Source organism: Phyllobates terribilis, unplaced genomic scaffold, assembly GCF_046119375.1.
Source record: "Phyllobates terribilis strain yellow unplaced genomic scaffold, ASM4611937v1 Scaffold_4__5_contigs__length_816908805, whole genome shotgun sequence".
Taxonomy (NCBI): Eukaryota; Metazoa; Chordata; class Amphibia; order Anura; family Dendrobatidae; genus Phyllobates; species Phyllobates terribilis.
In genome coordinates, this window is record NW_027362764.1 from 790149705 (window position 1) to 790170673 (window position 20969).

At 47.5% G+C, this 20969-nt stretch overlaps 1 long non-coding RNA gene across 1 annotated transcript; it reads right to left on the reverse strand.

The window, feature by feature from the left end:
- Positions 1-8832: 8832 nt before the first annotated feature.
- LOC141264532 (uncharacterized) lies at positions 8833-17492 on the reverse strand. Its single transcript, XR_012319996.1, has 2 exons — positions 17378-17492; positions 8833-10680 (listed from the first exon to the last, which is right to left on the reverse strand). It is a non-coding gene; the product is annotated as an uncharacterized lncRNA (long non-coding RNA).
- Between the last annotated feature and the right edge of the window lie 3477 nt (positions 17493-20969).

The window sequence follows — 20969 nt, forward strand, 5'->3', positions numbered from 1 at the left end:
CTGTCCATTTCTCTTGTCTTGTCACTTTTTCCTTCCAGACCTCCTCCTTCCCAGGTTACCTCACCCAAGGAGAGAAGAAACGTTTTATTAATACACGCGCATACACACATCATACCAAACCTGACAAAGAGAACTCAGCTCCATCGCCCAAAAGAAACATAAAAGACACCTGGCTTAAAACACCTCTATATAAACTACACAATTCTTTTGTTTTTTGTTACACAGCAAATACAATTATAACAAACCTACCACTAACCCCCCCACCACCAAAAAAAATCCCCATACAATACAAAAATAAGGTCACCGAGGAACTCATGACCTCATGCCTACAAGACAGGTGCATTAACCCAGTAAGCCACAGGATCATCACCTTACAATACAATGATTCATAACTCTCTACATTACACCACTTCCCCAGAGCCAGGACTGGAGCCTGTAAGCCCTATATCAGTATTTCACATCTGCAAAACAAAAATCTGATCTCTGTCTCTCCCTGCCTGACCCTACTGCCCTACCTAACTCACCGCGTGCCTACCTAACTGTCCCTCAGCTGTCCCTGTCCTGTCCCTACTAAAGCTATCTACCTGTCCCTACCACTTACCTGCATATCTAGGCCCTAGGGTACATGTAATGAGAACCCTCTCCAGAGAAGAGAGGCCCTCGCTGCACCCAGCCTGTCATATTCCAGAAAGCGCACCTTCACCAGGCCACCCAGAATGTTCCTAACAACCTCGTCCCGGGGGAGGATTTTCTGCTGAGTTGACACTAAGCACCGTGCGTTCCACGTGTAAAACCTGACAACTAAACTGACTAGAAATAAACTGCCCCGATCTCGGCCACCCAGGGATCTGAATGCCCCATATGCCCACTCCGCATAGGAAAGGTGTGCCAGCCGAGGCCAGCCTAAGGAAGGATCCACCCCGTTGTAGACACTGAAGGAGGAAGTGCTCCATGTTTTCCAACGCGTCGCAACACGCCTCACGGGGACAACCCCGATCTTTGGAGTTCCTACACTTCAGGTTGTCCCTTACATACAGTTTCCCATGGAAGCAGTGCCAAGTCCCAAAACTTCAAGGGGACCCGTGTAGAATTCAATAACCTCAGCCCGCCCTCCAGATCCCGACCTGGGCAATCTTTGAGCACCAGAGGCTTCTGGAAATGGGTCAACAGGACCCTCCTGTCAAGGAATTTCCTCGACATGGTCCTGATCTCCCACATTCCCAGACCCCACCGGCGGATTACCTTCAGAACCGGGGTAGCATAAGCCGGGAGATGTCCATGCGGTGTGCGTAGGTCCTTCACTTGTTCTCCTGTCTCCCATTCCTGCAAGAAGGGCCGAAGCCATCCCCTGCAGGAGAATACCCAAGGAGGAGCCCTCTCTGACCAGATGTTAATCTTGGCAAAAGTTGACCATACCCAACCCTCCTAGTCTCCTCGTGCAATACGTGACCTCTCGTTTGACTAGGTTCAACCTATTTCCCCATAACATCTGGAAAAGAAGGCTATAGACCCGTGTCCATAGCGGCTCTGGCAACATGCAGACACTGCCCAGGTATATTAACAAGCGTAGCAAAAAACCCTTAACCAGGCTAACCCTTTCCCTCAGGGTCAAAGACCAACCCTTCCATTGGTCCACCTTCTGGGCGGCGATCTTAAGTCTGCCCTCCCAGTTCTGCTGGGGGTAGTCCCCCGGGACAAATTCGATGCCTAGAATTTTTGCCGATGCCTGGGGCTCTGGAAGTGTGTCCAGGAGACCAAAGCTAGGGTCTCCCCCTCCCAGCCAGAGACTCTCACACTTTTCCTGATTAATCCTGGACCCAGAAGCCTCCGAGTAGTGACCAACCTCTGACATGACCCACTTCGCCTCCTCACCCGAGGACACGAAAAGGGAGACGTCATCGGCATACGCCACCACCCTCAGAGTGGCTTCCGAGGCCGCCTGGTCCATCCTGACTCCCGCCAACGGCCCACGCTCTATCCTCCTTAAAAGGGGATCTATCGCGAACATGTATAACAGCGAGCTCAACGGACAGCCCTGGCAGACCCCAGACCCAACCTCAAAAGGGCGGACAGACCAACCATTCACGAGCAGGAAAGTCTCTGCCCCCGCATACAAGATCTTTAGTCAATTTACAAACCCCCCAGGCAGACCGTACCTCAGAAGGATTGACCAGAGGTAATTGTGGTTAACCCGATCAAAAGCCTTCGCCTGATCTAAAGACAGCAAATACCCCTTCCAGTGGCCCGCCCTACCCTGCTCCACTGCCTCTCGGACACCGAGTACTGCATTAAAAATGCGGCGACCGGTAACAGAGCAATGCTGAGCCCTCGAAAGGAGCCGGGGTGCAAACTTCACCAGCCGATTAAACAGCACCCGTGCCAGAACCTTCCGGTCCATATTGAGAAGTGCTATGGGACGCCAATTCTCAATACAGGACGAGTCCTTACCCTTTGACAGGATAATCAGGGCTGACTGCCTCATTGACCAGGAAAGAGCGCCCGAGGAGAGACACTCGTTAAACACCTCAGTCAAGAGGGGGACCAAGGAGTCCCTAAAGGTCTTATAAATTTCGGATGTTAAGTCATCCGAACCTGGCGATTTCTTAGGCCAAAGCCCATCAATGGCCAGTCGCTCTTCCTCTTCCATGATTGCCCCTGTCAAAATGTGAAGCGAGGGGTCATCCCCTGGCTCAGGGATGGCTTCGGCCAGGAAAGCCGACATCACATACCAATCCAGATCTTTGTTCCCCAAAGAGGTGTGAGTAGAAAGATCTGATCACATCCAGGATCCCTGATTTGGATCTGTTCAGGGAACCCGTACCATCGACCAAACCAGTCACCACCTTACAACTCACTGACATCTTACAGTTTCTGTAGGGGTCGGGCAAGCGGTACCTCCCGAAATTCCTCTAAAAAACCAAAGATGTGTGCCTAGCGTACTGACACCTCTTGAGTAAAGACTTCACTCTGGAGATCTCCTCATGGTCATCTCCAGTCGAGATGAGATGTTCGAGTTTCCTCCTCAGTTCCTGATACAGGTGGTACCTGCTCAGGCTCCTGAGGCTTGAGAGCTGGCGGAAGAAATTCGCAACCCGTTCCTTGAACATCTACTACCACTCTGACTTATTGCAACAGAGATCCAAAAGCGGTACCTGGCTCTGAAGAAAGTCCTCAAAGGATTGTCTTATCTCCACTTCCCCCAAGAGGGACGGATTCAGCTTCCATAGTCCTTTTCCCATCCGAGGGGTTTCTGCAACATTCAGAGAAAAAGAAATCAGACAGTGATCGGAGAACTCCACCTCAACAAAGGACACTGCTGAAGAGATGGCTTCCTCCTTAAAAAAAAAACTGTCTATCCTAGACCTGCAGCTACCTCTATGAAAGGTGAAACCACAGTGACCTGGGATGTGTAGGATGTGGACATCCACCAGGGAGCGTCACTAGCTATGCTATTAAGAGTATTACTATCATAAGCCAGCCGGTCAATGGAGCCTCCCCTATCATGAAGCCTTGTGACAGTATTAAAGTCACCTCCAAAGACCACCTGCCGACTCGTAAAAAGATAGGGCTTAATCTTCAGGAAGAGACATTTATGGTCCCACTTTGACTGTGGACCATAGATGTTAATGAGCCAAAGCTCCTGTTCCCTCATGAAGACGTCTAAGACCAGGCACCTCCCCATTTCTACCTCGATAACTCTCCGGCATTCAACCAACGCAGTCTTAAAAAGGACTGCCACCACGCTACATGGCTCGGCCGCAAGAGACCAGTACGAGGACCCGCACCTCCACTCGCTCTCCGCCTTGTGTATGGCCCCCATATCCGTAAGTCTGGTCTCCTGCAAAAACAAAATTTCAGCCTCAAATCGGGTGAGAAAATCAAAGGTCGAAAATCTAGACGCATCAGACTTTATACTAGCGACATTAATGGATGCCAGAGTCAACGGGGTGGGTGCCACCATCATGAGTGATCAAGTTAGATGGCCTTTTTCTTCAAACAACCCTTTTTCCTAGCCTGTTCATCTCCGGACGATGAAGCCCCCCCTCTTCTTTTCAGAGAGACAGAGGTATCCATCCCTCCCACCTCTTTCTCATCTCCGGACCCAGGGATGGCCCCACCTCCCGAGGAAAACACACCCTCTGGAGAAGGCATCCCGCCCCCTCCCAAAGACCCTCCCGATGTTACCTCCGGAACCTCACCCCCGACCCCCATCTCAGCAGGCTCGTCAAGGGCTTGGAACCAGTTGGAGAGGGGGATCAGAGGGGAGTCGGTGGGACCTTCCTTTGGGCACCTTGGTCAGAGAGGGAGAAGATTTTCCACCTCCCTTCTTTTTCTTCTTTTTTTTACTTTTGGCACTCTTGGCACTCTTGGTACCCTTGTCACCCATTTCTTTTGGCTGTTCCCCTCCGTCCTCATCAAAACTTTCATATTGGGAGGCATCTGAGATATCAGCCAATTCCTCTTTCTCCATCCGCGATCTCTTCATTCACCGCTTTCTCCCTCGGGGCCTCGAAGGAGGGGGCAGCCATTACCCCAGTTTCGCGAGGCTCCTCCTGCCCCCTGCCCTCCTGACACCTTGCCTGCCTCCGCTGGTAAGAGGGGCCCCTAGCCCTGCCATACCTCACCAGCCCCTCAGCTCCTCCCCCGCTGCCACCTCCAACCCCTGCAGAAGTTGCACTGCCAAGAACTTCCTTGCGGCTCCCCTCCACCCGGCCGGCCATGGCATTAGAGAAGGAATGAGGGCAGCGGCTGAACGGGTGACCTAGATCACCACACAGGTGACATCGAATGACACCACAGGATGCAGCGAGGTGACTCACCTCGCCACACAAGGCACATTTCTGCACCTTGCAGCCTGCACTGAAGTGGAAAGGATCACCGAACCTGTGGCAGACCTTTGGCTGCCCCTGGTAGAAGACCAGAATCCGATCCCTTCCCAGGAAAGCCGAGGAAGGGATGTGGGTGACAGTGCCCCATGAACGCTTCAACTTCACCTTGAAGGTCCAGCCTCCTGACCAGATGTCAAAATCGTCCTGGTTCTTCTTAGGGACCTCCACAACCTCACCTTAGCGACTCAACCAGGTCATTATGTCGATGCCAGAAAGAGACTCATTACACGTTAAAACGGTCACTTTCTTTGGCCCACTTTGGCGAGAAATTGCCTCCACGGCAAACCCTCGCCAGCCGGTCTCCTCTTTTACCAGCTCATAATTTGACCAAAAGAGCTCCGAGCCCTCCGGCCGAACAAAGCTGATATCAAAGGTGGAGGTTCCAAAAGAATGTATCAGAGCAAAGATGTTAATAGCCCTGAAGTCCATCTTCATGCGGAGCTTCACCACATATGTTCTGGATGGACACGCCTCATCGCCCCTCCAGTGAAGACGAACCACATTTCCCTCTGGCGAGGGTGCGGTCCGGGCTGGCATTACTGCAGCCATTACAGCTGCACCCGAGATGATAACCGGTGCCGGGGTCCCTGACTTTGAACCATCATCGGATCTGCATGTGGGGAACCCCGACACCACAGCACACACCGCCTATAATGCAGCCCCAGCTGACAGCGCACCGCCAACACTGCAGGGAGCGGTGACCCCCGGCAAAGTACCCACAGTCTCCACTCCCAGAGCGTCAGCGGGTGCAGCAGGCGCCAGGCCATCCCACGCTTTCACTGAGGACCGGGCCTGGACACCTCCACAGATCTTATCACCGCCCACCACAGGGCCGCACTCTAGACCACGCACATTGTCCGGCAGCCGCAAGCCCACTCTCGCCCCTTCTGCTACCGCCAGCAGAGACGGCGACCTGCGCCCTATGTCTTGTACTCTCCCAGCTCCCTCGCACCGGACCCACTGCAGGGCCCGGGCCGGGGTGGGTAGCGGGCTCCACACAGCTTGACCGGGGGACAAACACCAACCCCTCCTCCGATGTTTTCTTTCTTTTTTTATGTTTTTTTTTTCCCCCTCCTGGTTGCCTCGTCCCCGCAGACCTCATCCCCAAACTTCAGGTGGGCATAATTTACTGGGGCTCTAGCTGACGGATCTGCTGCATGACGAGGCAACCCCCACTACTGCGGTTATCGCTGCTGCTATCATCCGCATCACCCCCATCATCCTCTGAAATACTATTGTCTTATGGGAGTGGGACCTGTACTGGATCTATCCCGCTGTGTGTGGCCTGGAGATCACTTACCAAGCCGCCAGGTGGGTACGATGCCTCCTCCATTTCCACATGGTCCACCTCCTCCACCTGGGTTGGACGCCGAGACCCCTCTGGCTCCTTTGCAGCAGCCATGTTGTGGAACCGGTCCTCATTTTCCAGTTTTTCCTGAAAGGGCCCGCTGTTGGCTAATATGACCGCTCTCCGGGCTTCCATGCCCTCGATGCATATCCCCAGGCTGGATATCCTGGCTGTTAGAGCAGACTTGTCTGTGCGGGAGGCTCTGTCAGCAGCCTGCCTCGCCTTCTTCATCTCCTCCCGGAGCCTTCTCAGGGTCTTCTCTGCCTCCTCATACTCACAGAGGTACACATGGATGCGGGAGCCATAGCTGGTAACCGGCTCCCTTGCGGCCATAGTGCCCCAAACTTTCTGCACTGCTGCTGCCGCACCTCTGCGAGTACTCCGCTCACCTCCGGGAGGAGACACCGCAGTGGCCCTCGCCTCAGCCTACAGGGTCTTCCTGGGCTCCTCCATGCTTCGGGCCTTGCAGGATCTGGTGACCCTCTGAGCCGGTAGCAATGAGCTCCCACCCCTCGCCGGTTTACACCGAGGGGTGGGAGATGGGGACTCGGCCCCACAGTTCATCCACTAAACCCCTCTCTTCCCTGGGTCAGAGAGGGGGGGATTTCTGGGTGTAAAAAAAAAAAAAAATGGTGGCTCCTATGGAGAAAACGAAGTGACACACCTTCCTACACAGACTACAGGCTCCTAGTGGTGGCTGTATAAATTTGTATGTAGTGAGCTCCTCTTAGTGGTGGCTGTATATATCTGTATGTACTGAGCTCCTCCTAGTGGTGGCTGTATAAATCCATATTTAGTGAGCTTTATCTAGTGGTGGCTGTATATACTGTATATAGTGAGCTCCCCCTAGAGGTGAAAAGTCAGAAATACTGCGCTCACCTATACTGATGAATTAAAATATTACATAGTAAAAAATTTGGGGCTTAAAAACAGAATGTCATAATACATTTGGTGGAGGGATGGAGCCTATTCTCAGTTTTACAATGAAGTGTTAAATGGTTAATCTAAGAAATAGTCTAACATCATTAATAGAACATGAAGAAGCTCGTGTGTCTTTGATGTGGAGTTAACTGCACTTATTGATATTTTAGCAGCTTGGGTAAGAAAATGTCACCATAATGTGATGTCCTATATGATAGTAATCTAGTAGGGTCCGCCAATAGTCTGTGTGTGCCTATCTTTCAATTATGCCTTCATTTTCCCTTAATTTGCGCCTTTTTTTAAATCTATTTTTACATGTTCACTTGTTTTTTTATGTTCATCAATGTGTTATTGTTTTGGGGTTTCTAGATGTTTTCTGCTATTTTTGACTTTTTAAAAGTCACTAAATTTTGCCGCAAATGTACTCCAGTTCCCAAATTTAAGCAGAAAATGCCTTTTTTTTTTTTTTGCTCTAAAAGTCGGAAAAAAGATTGAAGACAAAAATAAAAAATATTTTTTATTTTGCTCAAAATTCAAGAACTTTATGTTATTTTGAAGAATTTGGTGCAAAAACCGTCAACGAGTACCACGAAAAAAAAAAAGTAACTTTATAAAAACCCTGCAAATGATGATTCAGGCCCTAAATGTATATTTTACAGATTAAAAAAAAATCCCAAATTTCCAAATGATCGCCTGTTAGACCTATATATGAGACAGACAAAAATCATTGAAAGGACATTCAGAGAAGGCTGCTTGTAATTTGTTGTACGGCCTGTAGGTGGCAGTACTGCAGTTAATGGTTTCCGCAGACGAGATAACGGAGCAGATTAGAGATTAATCTCCCTTATTGAATACAGGAACACAATCAGCTCTGCATTAACTATAGATAGAGCCTTGCAAAGTCACTGTAAGGATGGCAAAGGCAAAGTGTTTCATTGGGTTCCTTCTTGAGTGTGCGTGTTAGTACCTTACGTACACAGCTTCCTCGGTGGCTTCTTGATATTATTTGACATATAATTCGGGAACCCATAGTTTGGTCAATGAAGGAGTAAACTTTTAATTACTGCAGGAATTGGTTAGTAATATATACAGCTGGTAGTGTGCACATAACACAATAGGTGCATCTTCTGACTTACCCTGAAGGTCAGGCATTGCGGACAGACATGCACTGTACTTGTGAGAAACACTTCAGTTACATGATACAGCTGTCTTTGGCTGTCCATACTTTCAGATTTCCTTCCTGCTGCCCCCAGTTCTCTTCTGCACAGTGCCCTGGTCTAAAGAGCCAAGTATACTTTCACCATCACTTCCAGGTCCCATCTACACGTTGCCTCTGACCCTCATCTTATCCTTTGCTGTCTCAGGTCCCCCACAAACCCACATCTGTAAATTCCTGCGCTCTCTGCTCTGTACTCACTGCAGCTGAGCTCTCCTTCCTTTCTTCTCCACTCTTTTGGAAGGGTGTTCCAGCCGTGTCTGGGGTGCACTTCTACAATCCGGTTGCTTTCTTGCTACTTCTGCTTCACTTTCTTGCCACACACACCCGCCGCAGCCTAACACCTTCTCTCCATTCAATCAGAACTTCCTAGTGTAATAATTCTGCGACATTGTATGTGATGTTAATGTTTTTTCCTGATCTAGAACCAAGGGATTTAATAGGAAACAGGACAAACAAAGAGTTAAACAGCACTTTTATTTCTGGCAAGGTGAGGTACTGAATGGAGATTCCAGGTGTGCGGGGTCGCAATGACAAATGCGATTATGACAAAAGTTCCTGAAAGTTTTCACATTTTATAGATCATTGGTCTCGATGGACGCGGCGTTATCTAAATACAGAGGAGACATTGCTATTTGGTGAAAATGCTAAACTGGCTGGAAAAGTAAATGTTCTGCATGTATCTTTCTAAACATGTAATCTCCACCCGCAGGCTCCAAACAAGGTCCCAAAATGCCCTGAAATGTCCCCATTTGGGTGGAATTATTACAATCCTGCGGCCATAATTGTTCTAGCAAAATCAGGACTGTTGGCAAGTATCCAACTTATTGTAATGTTTTGTTGACTTGTATAAATAAAGTTTTTTAAAAAGTTTCTTTCCTGCAACAAGTGGAGTCAGGACTGTACATTTGGGACTAACAAGTCTTCATTTCAGTTCCTATTTTGGAATCTGGGTGCCACTGGGTATCCCAGCCACTACATGTAACGTGCAGGCGGACTGGCGACAAATGGACGGAGACCCTCCACAGCATGTCTTCAGGGTCTGCGATCCATCTGGTTGTGGAGATAGTTCAGTGACCTATGCCATACTTGCTTCCACCCTGTGCCAGTACCACCTGGATGTGCCAACTCTTCTGGTGACTCCAGTGAATCCCCTCTACCCAAATCCTGCTTCTCTGCTTCAGTCACATCCAGGCTTCTGTGAATCCTAGCTGCGCCATTCGATCCGTCAGGCTGGGTCCCTGGGATCCCTTTGATAAGTCAGTCTTCTCCCAAAGCATGGAGGTCTCCCGGGCACTCCATGTGGTCCAGGCCACACACTGAGACACTTCCTAACTTTTATCACCTTTTATAATCTGTGATTCAGCAGTGACATCTAGTGGCCAATAAGCAATAACGCAGTCAATAAATGGAATTAGACCAGTCTATGTTTAGAGAAAGGACCACACTGGATTATTAAATCAGTAAAGAATTATCTGGTGGCTGCAGAGGAAGCAGAAAAGGACAGCCATCAATATAATAATTAGGAAAGGGGTTTATTGTGGAAAAAGTAGTCTCATCATTGACTAGTGTGAATTCCAAAAAGAGTTTATCCCCAGTGGAAAAAATGATTTTGGAGTTTCTCATCTCTGACCTCAATGTTCTCCAGTGTGAAGATGGGTGGAAAGACTGAGCAGTTTGGTGCCGTTGGGTTTGTGGAGTCACCACTTGGTCTATGTCATCTCCAGCTCAGGATGTTCCATAGAAGATCTTGTGTAACATATAAGATACCTCTGACTAACGCTGGTCCCCAATACTGCATTTACAGAACTAACTCCACCTTTTCCCAGGAAGCTCCATCCACTTTTTAGAAAATCCATTTGGTAAGATTGACACAAAGGAGCAAGAAGTCACCAAAAATTTACACAAACGTGAAACACCCAAAAATATCTGACTGCTGAATTCCAGAAATAGGACATTTTTTCATAGTTTTTATCTCTGCGTTTGAAAGTCAGTTTTTTTGCTCTTTCGAGATCTTATTTTTTGGCTGAGTTGTGTTTCCTAACGGCGCTGTTTTAGGGTACAGAGCCATTTTTGGGATGAGGGAAAATGTGGCAGCGATTCCGCTATTGTTACTTTTAACATGACAATATTGGAGGGTGGGATAAGTACTTTGCTATGGGGTCCTTCTTCCTTTCTTCTACTCCTCTCTGGACTTAATGAAAATCCTGAATTAATTAAAAAAAAAAAAAATGGAAGATCAAAAAAATGAAGAAAATAGTCAACACTTTCCTTGAAGTCCTCACCTTGAACTTAGAGAGCAGAAGCTGAAATATAAAAGGATGAAACAAATGTAGGATGAGCGGTGTTTATTCATCAAAATAAATCAAAGTGAAGGATGGCTGATAACTGCGGCTGGAGACGCGGCCGTGAGTGATTGCTGTCATTACTGCTGTCTATAAAGTCTCACAATCTGCAGCCGGGGTAAGGAGGGGGCAACGGAGGAATAATTACAGAAAGTAAATGTTACGAATATTGATGGGAATTTGTGTTTCTTGTTAAGTGATAAAAATGACAACGCTTAGGATGGGATTATGATATGAAATATGGCTGTCATGTTCGGAAATAATGAACGTGTCTCCTTAAATTATAACATAAGGTTTGAGGCAAAGAGCAGAACGGTGAAATGTCACTTGACTGAGTTTTGTGAATGGATCTGTTGACTAAACATGGAAGTTTTCTGGAAGAGAAACATTACAACCTCCAGAGACAAACCATGATCGTCCCTGACACTGAGAACATTGGAGGAACCACTAAGGTGCAGACCTGAGGCTTGGGAACTAATGGTGGACCTGAGGCTTGGGAACTAATGGTGGACCTGAGGCTTGGGAACTAATGGTGGACCTGAGGCTTGGGAACTAATGGTGGACCTGAGGCTTGGGAACTAATGGTGGACCTGAGGCTTAGGAACCAATGGTGGACCTGAGGCTTGGGAACCAATGGTGGACCTGAGGTTTGCGAACCAATGGTGGAAGTATTACTTGACTGATGAGTTTTGTGAATGGATCTGTTGACTAAACATTGAAGTTTCGTGGAAGAGAAACATTACAACCCCCATATAAAAACCATGATCGTCCCTGACAGCGAGAACATTGGAGGAATCACTAAGGTGCGGACCTGAGGCTTGGGAACTAATGGTGGATCTGAGGCTTGAGAACTAATGGTGGACCTGAGGCTTGGGAACTAATGGTGGACCTGAGGCTTGGGAACCAATGGTGGACCTGAGGCTTGGGAACTAATGGTGGACCTGAGGATTGGGAATCAATGGCAGACCTGAGGCTTAGGAACCAATGGTGGACCTGAGGCTTGGGAACCAATGGTGGACCTGAGGTTTGGGAACCAATGGTGGAGGTATTACTTGACTGATGAGTTTTGTGAATGGATCTGTTGACTAAACATTGAAGTTTCGTGGAAGAGAAACATTACAACCCCCATAGACAAACCATGATCGTCCCTGACAGCAAGAACATTAGAGGAACCACTAAGGTGCGGACATGAGGCTTGGGAACCAATAGTGGACCTGAGGCTTGGGAACCAATGGTGGACCTGAGGTTTGGGAACCAATGGTGGACCTGCGGTTTGGGAACCAATGGTGGAGGTATTACTTGACTGATGAGTTTTGTGAATGGATCTGTTTACTAAACATGGAAGTTTTGTGGAAGAGAAACATTACAACCTCCATAGACAAACCATGATCGTCCCTGACAGCGAGAACATTGGAGGAACCACTAAGGTGCGGACCTGAGGCTTGAGAACTAATGGTGGACCTGAGACTTAGGAACTAATGGTGGACCTGAGGCTTGGGAACCAATCGTGGACCTGAAGCTTTGGAACCAATGGTGGACCTGAAGCTTTGGAACCAATGGTGGACCTGAAGCTCGGGAACGAATGGTGGACCTGAGGCTTGGAAACCAATGGTGGACGTGAGGTTTGGGAACCAATGGTGAAGGTGAACTCTATGCAGACTCTCTACACCGACCACCCTCTATGGTCATCATGGCATCATGGCAAGTAACAGTCTAGTAGATGAGGTCCAGTAGTCATTGTGCGCAGCCGGAAATGGTCTAGTAGATAAAGCTCAATATTTACGGCATGTGGATGGCAGTAGAGTAGTGGATGAAACTCAATAGTTGTGCCAAATGGCTGAAGAACCAACCAGAAGATAACCAGCAGTGATGGGGCAAGGCTGGAAATAGACAGGTGGATGACACCCAGTGGTCGTAACACTCGACTGGCAGGGAAATAGCAGATGAGGCTCAACACTTCTATCATGGGGATGATAATGTATCAGAGGATATATCAGCAGTTTTATTAACAAACATAGGAATCATTTTGGGGCCCCATAGCAGAAGTTCTAATCCTACCACTTATAAAAAAAATTCAGCGGAGCCACAAAAGAGCATATCTCACAACTTTGCAGACACCCCACACCTCAGCAAAGTATGGTGATCCCAAAACAGTATGATGCCCCTACTGTGACTCCAACACAACCCTCTACACAATACAATGGAGCCCCTATAGCCCTCCACACTGTATAATTGCCCCAATACAGCCTCCACACTGTATAATGTCCCCAACTAGCCCTCCAAACAGCATAATGGTCCCCACTAGTGATGAGCGAGCATGCTCGGCACTGCTCGATGTGCGATCAAGCATCAGAGTGCTCCCGCACACTCGTTACTCAATCAAGTATCGTGGGTGCTCAAGCGGCATGCTAGAGTCCCCACCCTGCATGTTTCGCGGCTATTAGAAAACCAATAAACATTCATGAAAGTCCCTGCCATACACAGTAATGCCGTAGCCATGTTTTCTACTGACATTACTGTGATTGGCTGGCCACATCGCATCATTGGGTCTTGTGTAAGACCCGGTGATGTGATGCTCGGCACATTCTCCTCTGGAGGCAGTTCAGGGAGAGTTGATCTAGCAGGGAGAGCTTACATTAGAGCAGGCATATAGGCAGGGTTTAATTGCTATTGCAGTACTTGTATACCGCTGCTGCACCATTAAAAGAAAAGTCTTTTTCAGGGCTGCATGCTGTCCTTTCTCTAGTAAAACTGCTGTTACCTGCATTCAGTGTCGGGATAGTGTCACAGGTTTACCTTGACAGAGAGGGGCCAGAAGACTCCGGTGTCTGATTTCACATACTCCTGCACTGATTAGAAGCACTTCACCATCATGTTAAACAGTGCAGGTTTCTGCTAGCAGTACAGTTGAGAGGCTCTGGAGCTTTCCAGCTTTGATGGTCTCAGCTGGTCAGTGTTGGCCACTCCCCTCTCTCCCCTCTGCTATATATATACTGCCCTCTGGCAATCAGAGATTGCCAGTGTTAGTTCATACTGCCTGGTTCTGGAGTTGGAGGTGTTGGTTATTTGAGGAGACATTTGGAATGTTGTTCAGAAGACTGTTGCTTAGTGTTTGCCTGTGTGCACATCTTCATCTTCTCCTGTTTGGTTTCTCCTCCCTTAATTTCCCGGTATTCCACTCTATTCTTTGTGAGTGCATATTTGTATGACTGGTATTTTCATTTAACCCTGTCTGTCTTCCCTTGTTAGACAGGTTGGTGCATTCTTATACACTTTTGCTCTCCACTTCCATGGGTGGAGGAAGGGACAGATAAGGGTTGAAACAGGAGCACAGCAAGGCACATGGCCCATGCATCTTCACCTTCAGAAGTAATTTGGGGAGCACGGAGAGAATAGGATGCCCCCTAGCTTGAGTGATAGGGAAAGAGCCCCTAGCACTGGAATATCCTGCTACAGTGCCATGATAGATAGCTGGTGGAGGAGGGATAGTTTTACATTAGAGGTATATAGGCATGGTTTATTGCCTTACAGTCCTTATATACAGTACAGACCAAAAGTTTGGACACACCTTCTCATTTAAAGATCTTTCTGTATTTTCATGACTTTTAAAATTGTACATTCACACTGAAGACATCAAAACTATGAATTAACACATGTGGAATTATATACTTAACAAAAAAGTGCGAAACAACTGAAAATATGTCTTATATTCTAGGTTCTTCAAAGTAGCCACCTTTTTGCTTTGATGACTGCTTTGCACACTCTTGGCATTCTCTTAGCCATGAAAATACAGAAAAATCTTTAAATGAGAAGGTGTGTCCAAACTTTTGGTCTGTACTGTAGGTATGCTGCTGCTGCAAGCTAAAAACAAAAGTCCTTTTCAGGGCTACATATTTTATTTTCCTTATTAATACCGGAAACTTTGCAGGCATATATTATATATCTAATTTAAAATGCGCAAGGCGTGCGGTAAGGGACGGGGAAGTGTATGTGCTGCTGATGGTGCACGCAGAGGGCGAGGCCATGGGCCCAGACTTCTAAACCCCACCGGATGACAGCAGCGGAACATAAAGTAAATTCAAGTTTCTTTTTTTTCTCGTGTATTCCCATGCACCCCTTCCCACCCGAAAAAGGATATACGGTTCATGGTTTCTTCTTTTTCTTATCCTCATCCTCCAACTCCACCATATCAACAGGGTCATCATGTGACCCTCACTCATAATTCTTACAGGGTAAACAGGCAGCCCTCGCTCACAATTTTTAGAAGGTCATCAGGCGACCCTCGCTCTTACTTTTTCCAGGATGTGTATGAGGCCTACCTCTACAATTCTCTTACATATACATTTATATACCCACCAAGGGTAAATGTTTGGCAGCTCTTGCACCTAGTACATAGGCTTTACCAGTCTAGGAGTCCCACTCCTTAAAACTGTCTTCCAGGGGGTATTGCAGTCCCTCCTTCTAATTTTTGGCAGCCCTTGCACTTAGTGCAAATGTGGCGCCCCGAGGGTTCGGTTGCCACAGGGGTATTGCACCTCAACCAGAAGTGTGATATTCCACTCGCAGGTAAGGATGGAGTGTGGACCAGGGCTCAGTTAGCTGCATACACACACTCACCCCATTTCCCGGGGACAGCTCGACGGTGCTCCCATTTATGCAGGCACAACTGACCATGTCCCTGGCTGGAGTGGGGAGGGGGGAGAGAACCCAGTGATGTAGGAGCAGTAGGGGACGGTTTCTGGGCATAGGAAGGAGCTCATTGGGTGCAGGTCACCTGAGCTCAGACACAGAGAGGTAGATAAAAGGTGGGAGCCATCTTAAGTCAGAGAGTCAAGACGCAGGAGGAGTGCAGAGAAGAGTAGCAGCTCAGTCAGAGCTGACAGGGAGCCGAGGCTCAGCCAGAGCTGAGCTCCACGAGGCAGGCCTGGAGAGAAGGCCTGGGCCAGAGAGGAGAAGAGGAGAAGGAGAAGGAAGGAAAGAGAAGAGACAGAGGAGTAGAAAGGCTCCAGAAACAAGGCAGAAGGGACCCTAAGAGAGCAGAACGGACAGCAACCGTTGCAAGCCCACGATACATCGGGTGAAGGGTCAGGCCGCGGAAGGGTACCAGATTCCCTCAGCCAAGAACCGGAGGTCGTGATCATTTATTGGTGCGACCCCTTGCTACACCCGCTAGGAAGACACCACATAGGGTCAGGGAAACTGGCGCCAAGTTTTACCAGAGAAGGCCCAAGGCAGCCGGACAGAAGCGTGGTCACTGGTGGGGCACGAGAGGCCAGAGAAAGGATAGAAGGGGGTCCTGTGCCACACTCCTGAGTTGCCTGGGGGTTGACCGAGCCCCTCACCTGGTGGACGCAGCACGGCTTGGGCAGTCATTGCTGACAGAAGTGACTTGGATATCAACTGTGAGTAAAAGGCCTGAACTGCACCATTGGATTCTGTGTGATTTATACTGCGCCTGCACCATCACCCCCAGCATCCACCTACACGCCCTGAGGCTACACTCTTCCCGTGGGGAGTTATCCTACCCCTGTGCTGCACACCAACACCAGCCTCAGCGGTCCGCCTTGCAGCGGCGGTCATCCCTGACCGCAATCCACGGGTGGCGTAGTCGGACATTCCCAAATCTATAAATAGACTGCCACAACATTTGGTCTGACCACCCTGAGCCACGGGACCTGGTTGCCACTACTACCCCCAGCATCGCACAGTAGCCCGGTTCCGGGTGCCCCACGGCCCAGGGGGCGAGTCACAATTGTGACAGAATGTGTATGAGGCCCTCCTTTTGTCTAATACATAGTATCGGAGTCCTTCTTCCTAATCTTTGTGACTTTCAGAGTCCCTCCTTCAAAAATTACACAGGATGTATCTGACCATGTCAGACACGCCACATGGCCAGATAAGGTAGGAAAATGTTAAAATTCCATTTACTGATGACTATCGGTGGGTGTAGTTATATTTCCCCCTCTAATATGTCAACTACTGTAGTCATAGGCCACCGGAAAATATGGAGAGAGATGGCCCAGCTGTTAAGGGGTGGAGGAGGCAGGTTTTTTTTCTCTCTTTAATTTTGCCTTATATACAAGTCATTATACAGGAAAGAATGTTTCCTAACATTTTTTCCTGTAACATCAGTATTATCTTTGGCTTTGTATGTTTTATTGTGAGTCCGTAAAAGTGGCGTAATACATCTGACAACATTGTTCCCAGCTGTGATCTGAAAGTTAGAAATGCTTCCAGGGGTCTTCCCCATGCTGTTCCCATTCCATTTCAGAGCTCTGTTTCCATCTATTTCAGCGATTTTCCTCCCCCCCCCCCAGCCCTCCTATTAAGGTCTTCTGGAAAAATGATCCAGGTTCCCATTGACTTCCATTATGCCCGGTACTCGAGTTGAGCCTATCCGAACGTCCAACCTGCTTGGTTTGAGAACCGAGCACTGGAGCATTTTAGTGCTCGACCAGTCCCCACACAACATGATGGACCTTACACAAACCTCCACAGTGTACAATCCTCCAAACAGTATAACAGCCCATATAGCCCTTCAAAGAGTATAATGGCCCCCACATAGCCCTCCAAATATTATAATGGCCCTCCATATAGCCCTCCAAATAGTATAATGGCCCTCCACATAGCCCTCCATATAGTATAAGGTAATTCTCACCTCTCTTCATTCCCCCGCAGCTCCAGTCTCCGCAGCGTGTGGTCTGCCACTCCGCACTGCTTGTACGGAGTCTGAGACGCTAGTGCTCAGACACATAGGGAGAATGATGGAGGAGGGAGTGTCAGCTGACGGCAGTCACTGTGTACATACATTACATTACTGATCCTGAGTTACATCTTGTATTATACTCCAGAGCTGCACTCACTATTCTGCTGGTGCAGTCACTGTGTACATACATTACATTACTGATCCTGAGTTACCTCCTGTATTATACCCCAGAGCTGCACTCACTATTCTGCTGGTGCCGTCACTGTGTACATACATTACATTACTCATCCTGAGTTACATCCTGTATTATACTCCAGAGCTGCACTCACTATTCTGCTGGTGCAGTCACTGTGTACATACATTACATTACTGATCCTGAGTTACCTCCTGTATTATACTCCAGAGCTGCACTCACTATTCTGCTGGTGCAGTCACTGTGTACATACAGTACATTACTGATCCTGAGTTACATCCTGTATTATACTCCAGAGCTGCACTCACTATTCTGCTGGTGCAGTCACTGTGTACATACAGTACATTACTGATCCTGAGTTACATCCTGTATTATACTCCAGAGCTGCACTCACTATTCTGCTGGTGTAGTCACTGTGTACATACATTACATTACTGATCCTGAGTTACCTTCTGTATTATACTCCAGAGCTGCGCTCACTATTCTGCTGGTGCAGTCACTGTGTACATACATTACATTACTGATCCTGAGTTACCTTCTGTATTATACTCCAGAGCTGCGCTCACTATTCTGCTGGTGCAGTCACTGTGTACATACATTACATTACTGATCCTGAGTTACCTCCTGTATTATACTCCAGAGCTGCACTCACTATTCTGCTTGTGAGGTCATCACTCTCCCACTCTCTTAGACCAGTTTACATACAGGTGTAAGATTGCTGACTCCGGCCCTCCCTCACATCACTGGTGGTCTCAGCGCAGGCTGGAGCAGTCAATTGGACCTTGGTGACTTTAGGGCTTATTAACTTAAACTTTATCCTTAAAGGGGTATTCCCATCTCCAAGCTCCTATCCCAATATCTAGTAATCTAGTATACATTACAAAACTACAATATCTAGTAATATCTAGATGTAATAATAATAATATTAGCAAATACTTTCAATTAGAAATGTAGTATAGTTCTTCTGATTCTCTGTGTCGCTTTCCACCATGTGCAGACATTGCGGAAGGTTTTGGTGTCCATGGTTATGACCACTGATATAGTGACAGTTAGTTAGCTGTTAGTGGTCGTAAGTGGCCTCATTTGTGGATATGGGCCCTGGGCAATTGCCCAGTTACTCCACTTAACACTGGCCCTGGTGGGTAGTGGTGCATTATATGTACTGGTGTGTGCAGTGGTGCATTATATATACTAGTGTGGGCAGTGGTGCATTATATGTACTGGTTTGGGTAGTGATGCATTATATGTACTGGTTTGGGTAGTGGTGCATTATATGTACTGGGGTGGGCAGTGGTGCATTGTATATACTAGTAGCCTAGGGCAGGAAGATATTGAGAAATATTGAACACATTCTTTCTTGCTTCCCCTGAAGCCCCCCTCACCCCTCCCTTATCCATATTTTGTAACGAGACAAGAGCTGACAGTCCACGCAGCTGTCTGTATGCAAGTAACAGTGCAAGAAGCTCAATAGCCTACTCTACTTAACATATGAATGCATATCCTCTTAACACAGACCTGGAATAGATTGACACCTTCCAGCATAGGGGCAGAGATGGAAGGAAGGAGGAAATGGCTAGTTTAGTCTCAAAGAGAGTTTAAACAAAGACTGCAGGATTTTCGACTCCGATACGAAATATGGAATAACTAAAGTTCCATACATCCGGAAATGATGGGACCCATATTTTTAGGGGCAGGGTCAGCTAGGGAACGATAGGGATATTTTTCTGTCAGTGAAAAACCCTCCGTGGAGCTGTAGCGCAAAAACACCAGAATAGCAGACTGCAACTATGCGAGGTCTGGTCTCTAAATGAAGGTAAAATCATAATAGAAACTATGGTACCACTTTTGGGCTTCTGGGATCAACGAGCGATAAGTTATCCCAAAAAACAGGTTTTTAATTACAAATATGAAGGGTGGAGTCCAGCCCCTGTGATGTCAGCACAGGGGGTGTGTGGGCAGATCTTCCCTTTCGGCATAAAAGTGACAAGGGAAGATTGAGCCATATTCATTGCCAGAGGGGTACAAGGACTATAAGCTACGGATCCTGTTCGAGACCAGTCTAATCAAATCGGGGAGCCCCTCCTCCACCTATATTGAATCGTCTCAGCGATCGTATAGTAAGTTTCCTCCTTAATCCTTATTATTTTGTGTAACTGCTTAGGTATTATATGTCTCCTTTGTAAAATCTTATAGATTTTTCTTAAACACTGCCTCCCTTTTGGATTAAATATAAAATTTAATAGTTCTGTTTCTTTTGTCCTGTAAGCGTTCCCTCCTCCGAAGCCATATACGCTACCAGAACGCAGGCGTTCGCCCAGGCCTGTATTATATTTCAAAGCCAGATGGTGGTGGCAGCGAATGATATTAATAATCAGGTTATCATAAAGCTGACAGTGACCGTACGGAGGGCGTAAACAGATATTCCATGCAATGAAATCCAGAGGTGTGACACCATACGCTCACTGGTCGCTTGCCAATACCTAAGTAGAAAGTATTCTGGATAGTATGCTCGCAATTTTGGACGAAATCCGTTACATAGTGTCGGCACGTGAGATATTGCATTGTCGTCGCTGTGGGATCCCTGACAGCAGTGGTGTATTATATGTACTGATTTCAGTAGTGGTGCATTATATGTACTGGTGTGGGCAGTGGTGCATTGTATATACTAGTGTGGGCAGTCGTGCATTATATATACTAGTTTGGGTAGTGGTGCATTATATGTACTGGTGTGGGCAGTGGTGCATTATATATACTGGGATGGGCAGTGGTGCACTGTATATACTAGTGTGGGCAGTATTGCATTATATGCACTGGTTTGGGTAGTGATGCATTATATGCACTGCTTTGGGTAGTGGTGCATTATATGTACTAGGGTGGGCAGTGGTGCATTATATGTACTGGGGTGGGTAGTGGTACATTATATATACTGGTGTGGGCAGTGGTGCATTATATATACTGGTGTGGGTGATGGTGCATTATATATACTATAGTGGGGGCGATGGTGCATTATATGTACTGGGATGGGTAGTGGTGCATTATATGTACTGGTGTGGGCAGTGGTGCATTATATATACTGGCGTGGGCAGTGGTGGATTATATATTCTGAGGTGGGTAGTGTTGCATTATATATACTGTTTTGAGCAGTAGTGCATAATATACGTACTGGTGTGGGCAGTGGTGCATTATATATACTGGGGTGGGCAGTGGTGCATTATATATACTGGGGTGGGCAGTGGTGCATTATATATACTGGTGTGGGCAGTGGTGCATTATATATACTGGTGTGGGCAGTGGTGCATTATATATACTGGGATGGGCAGTGGTGCACTGTATATACTAGTGTGGGCAGTA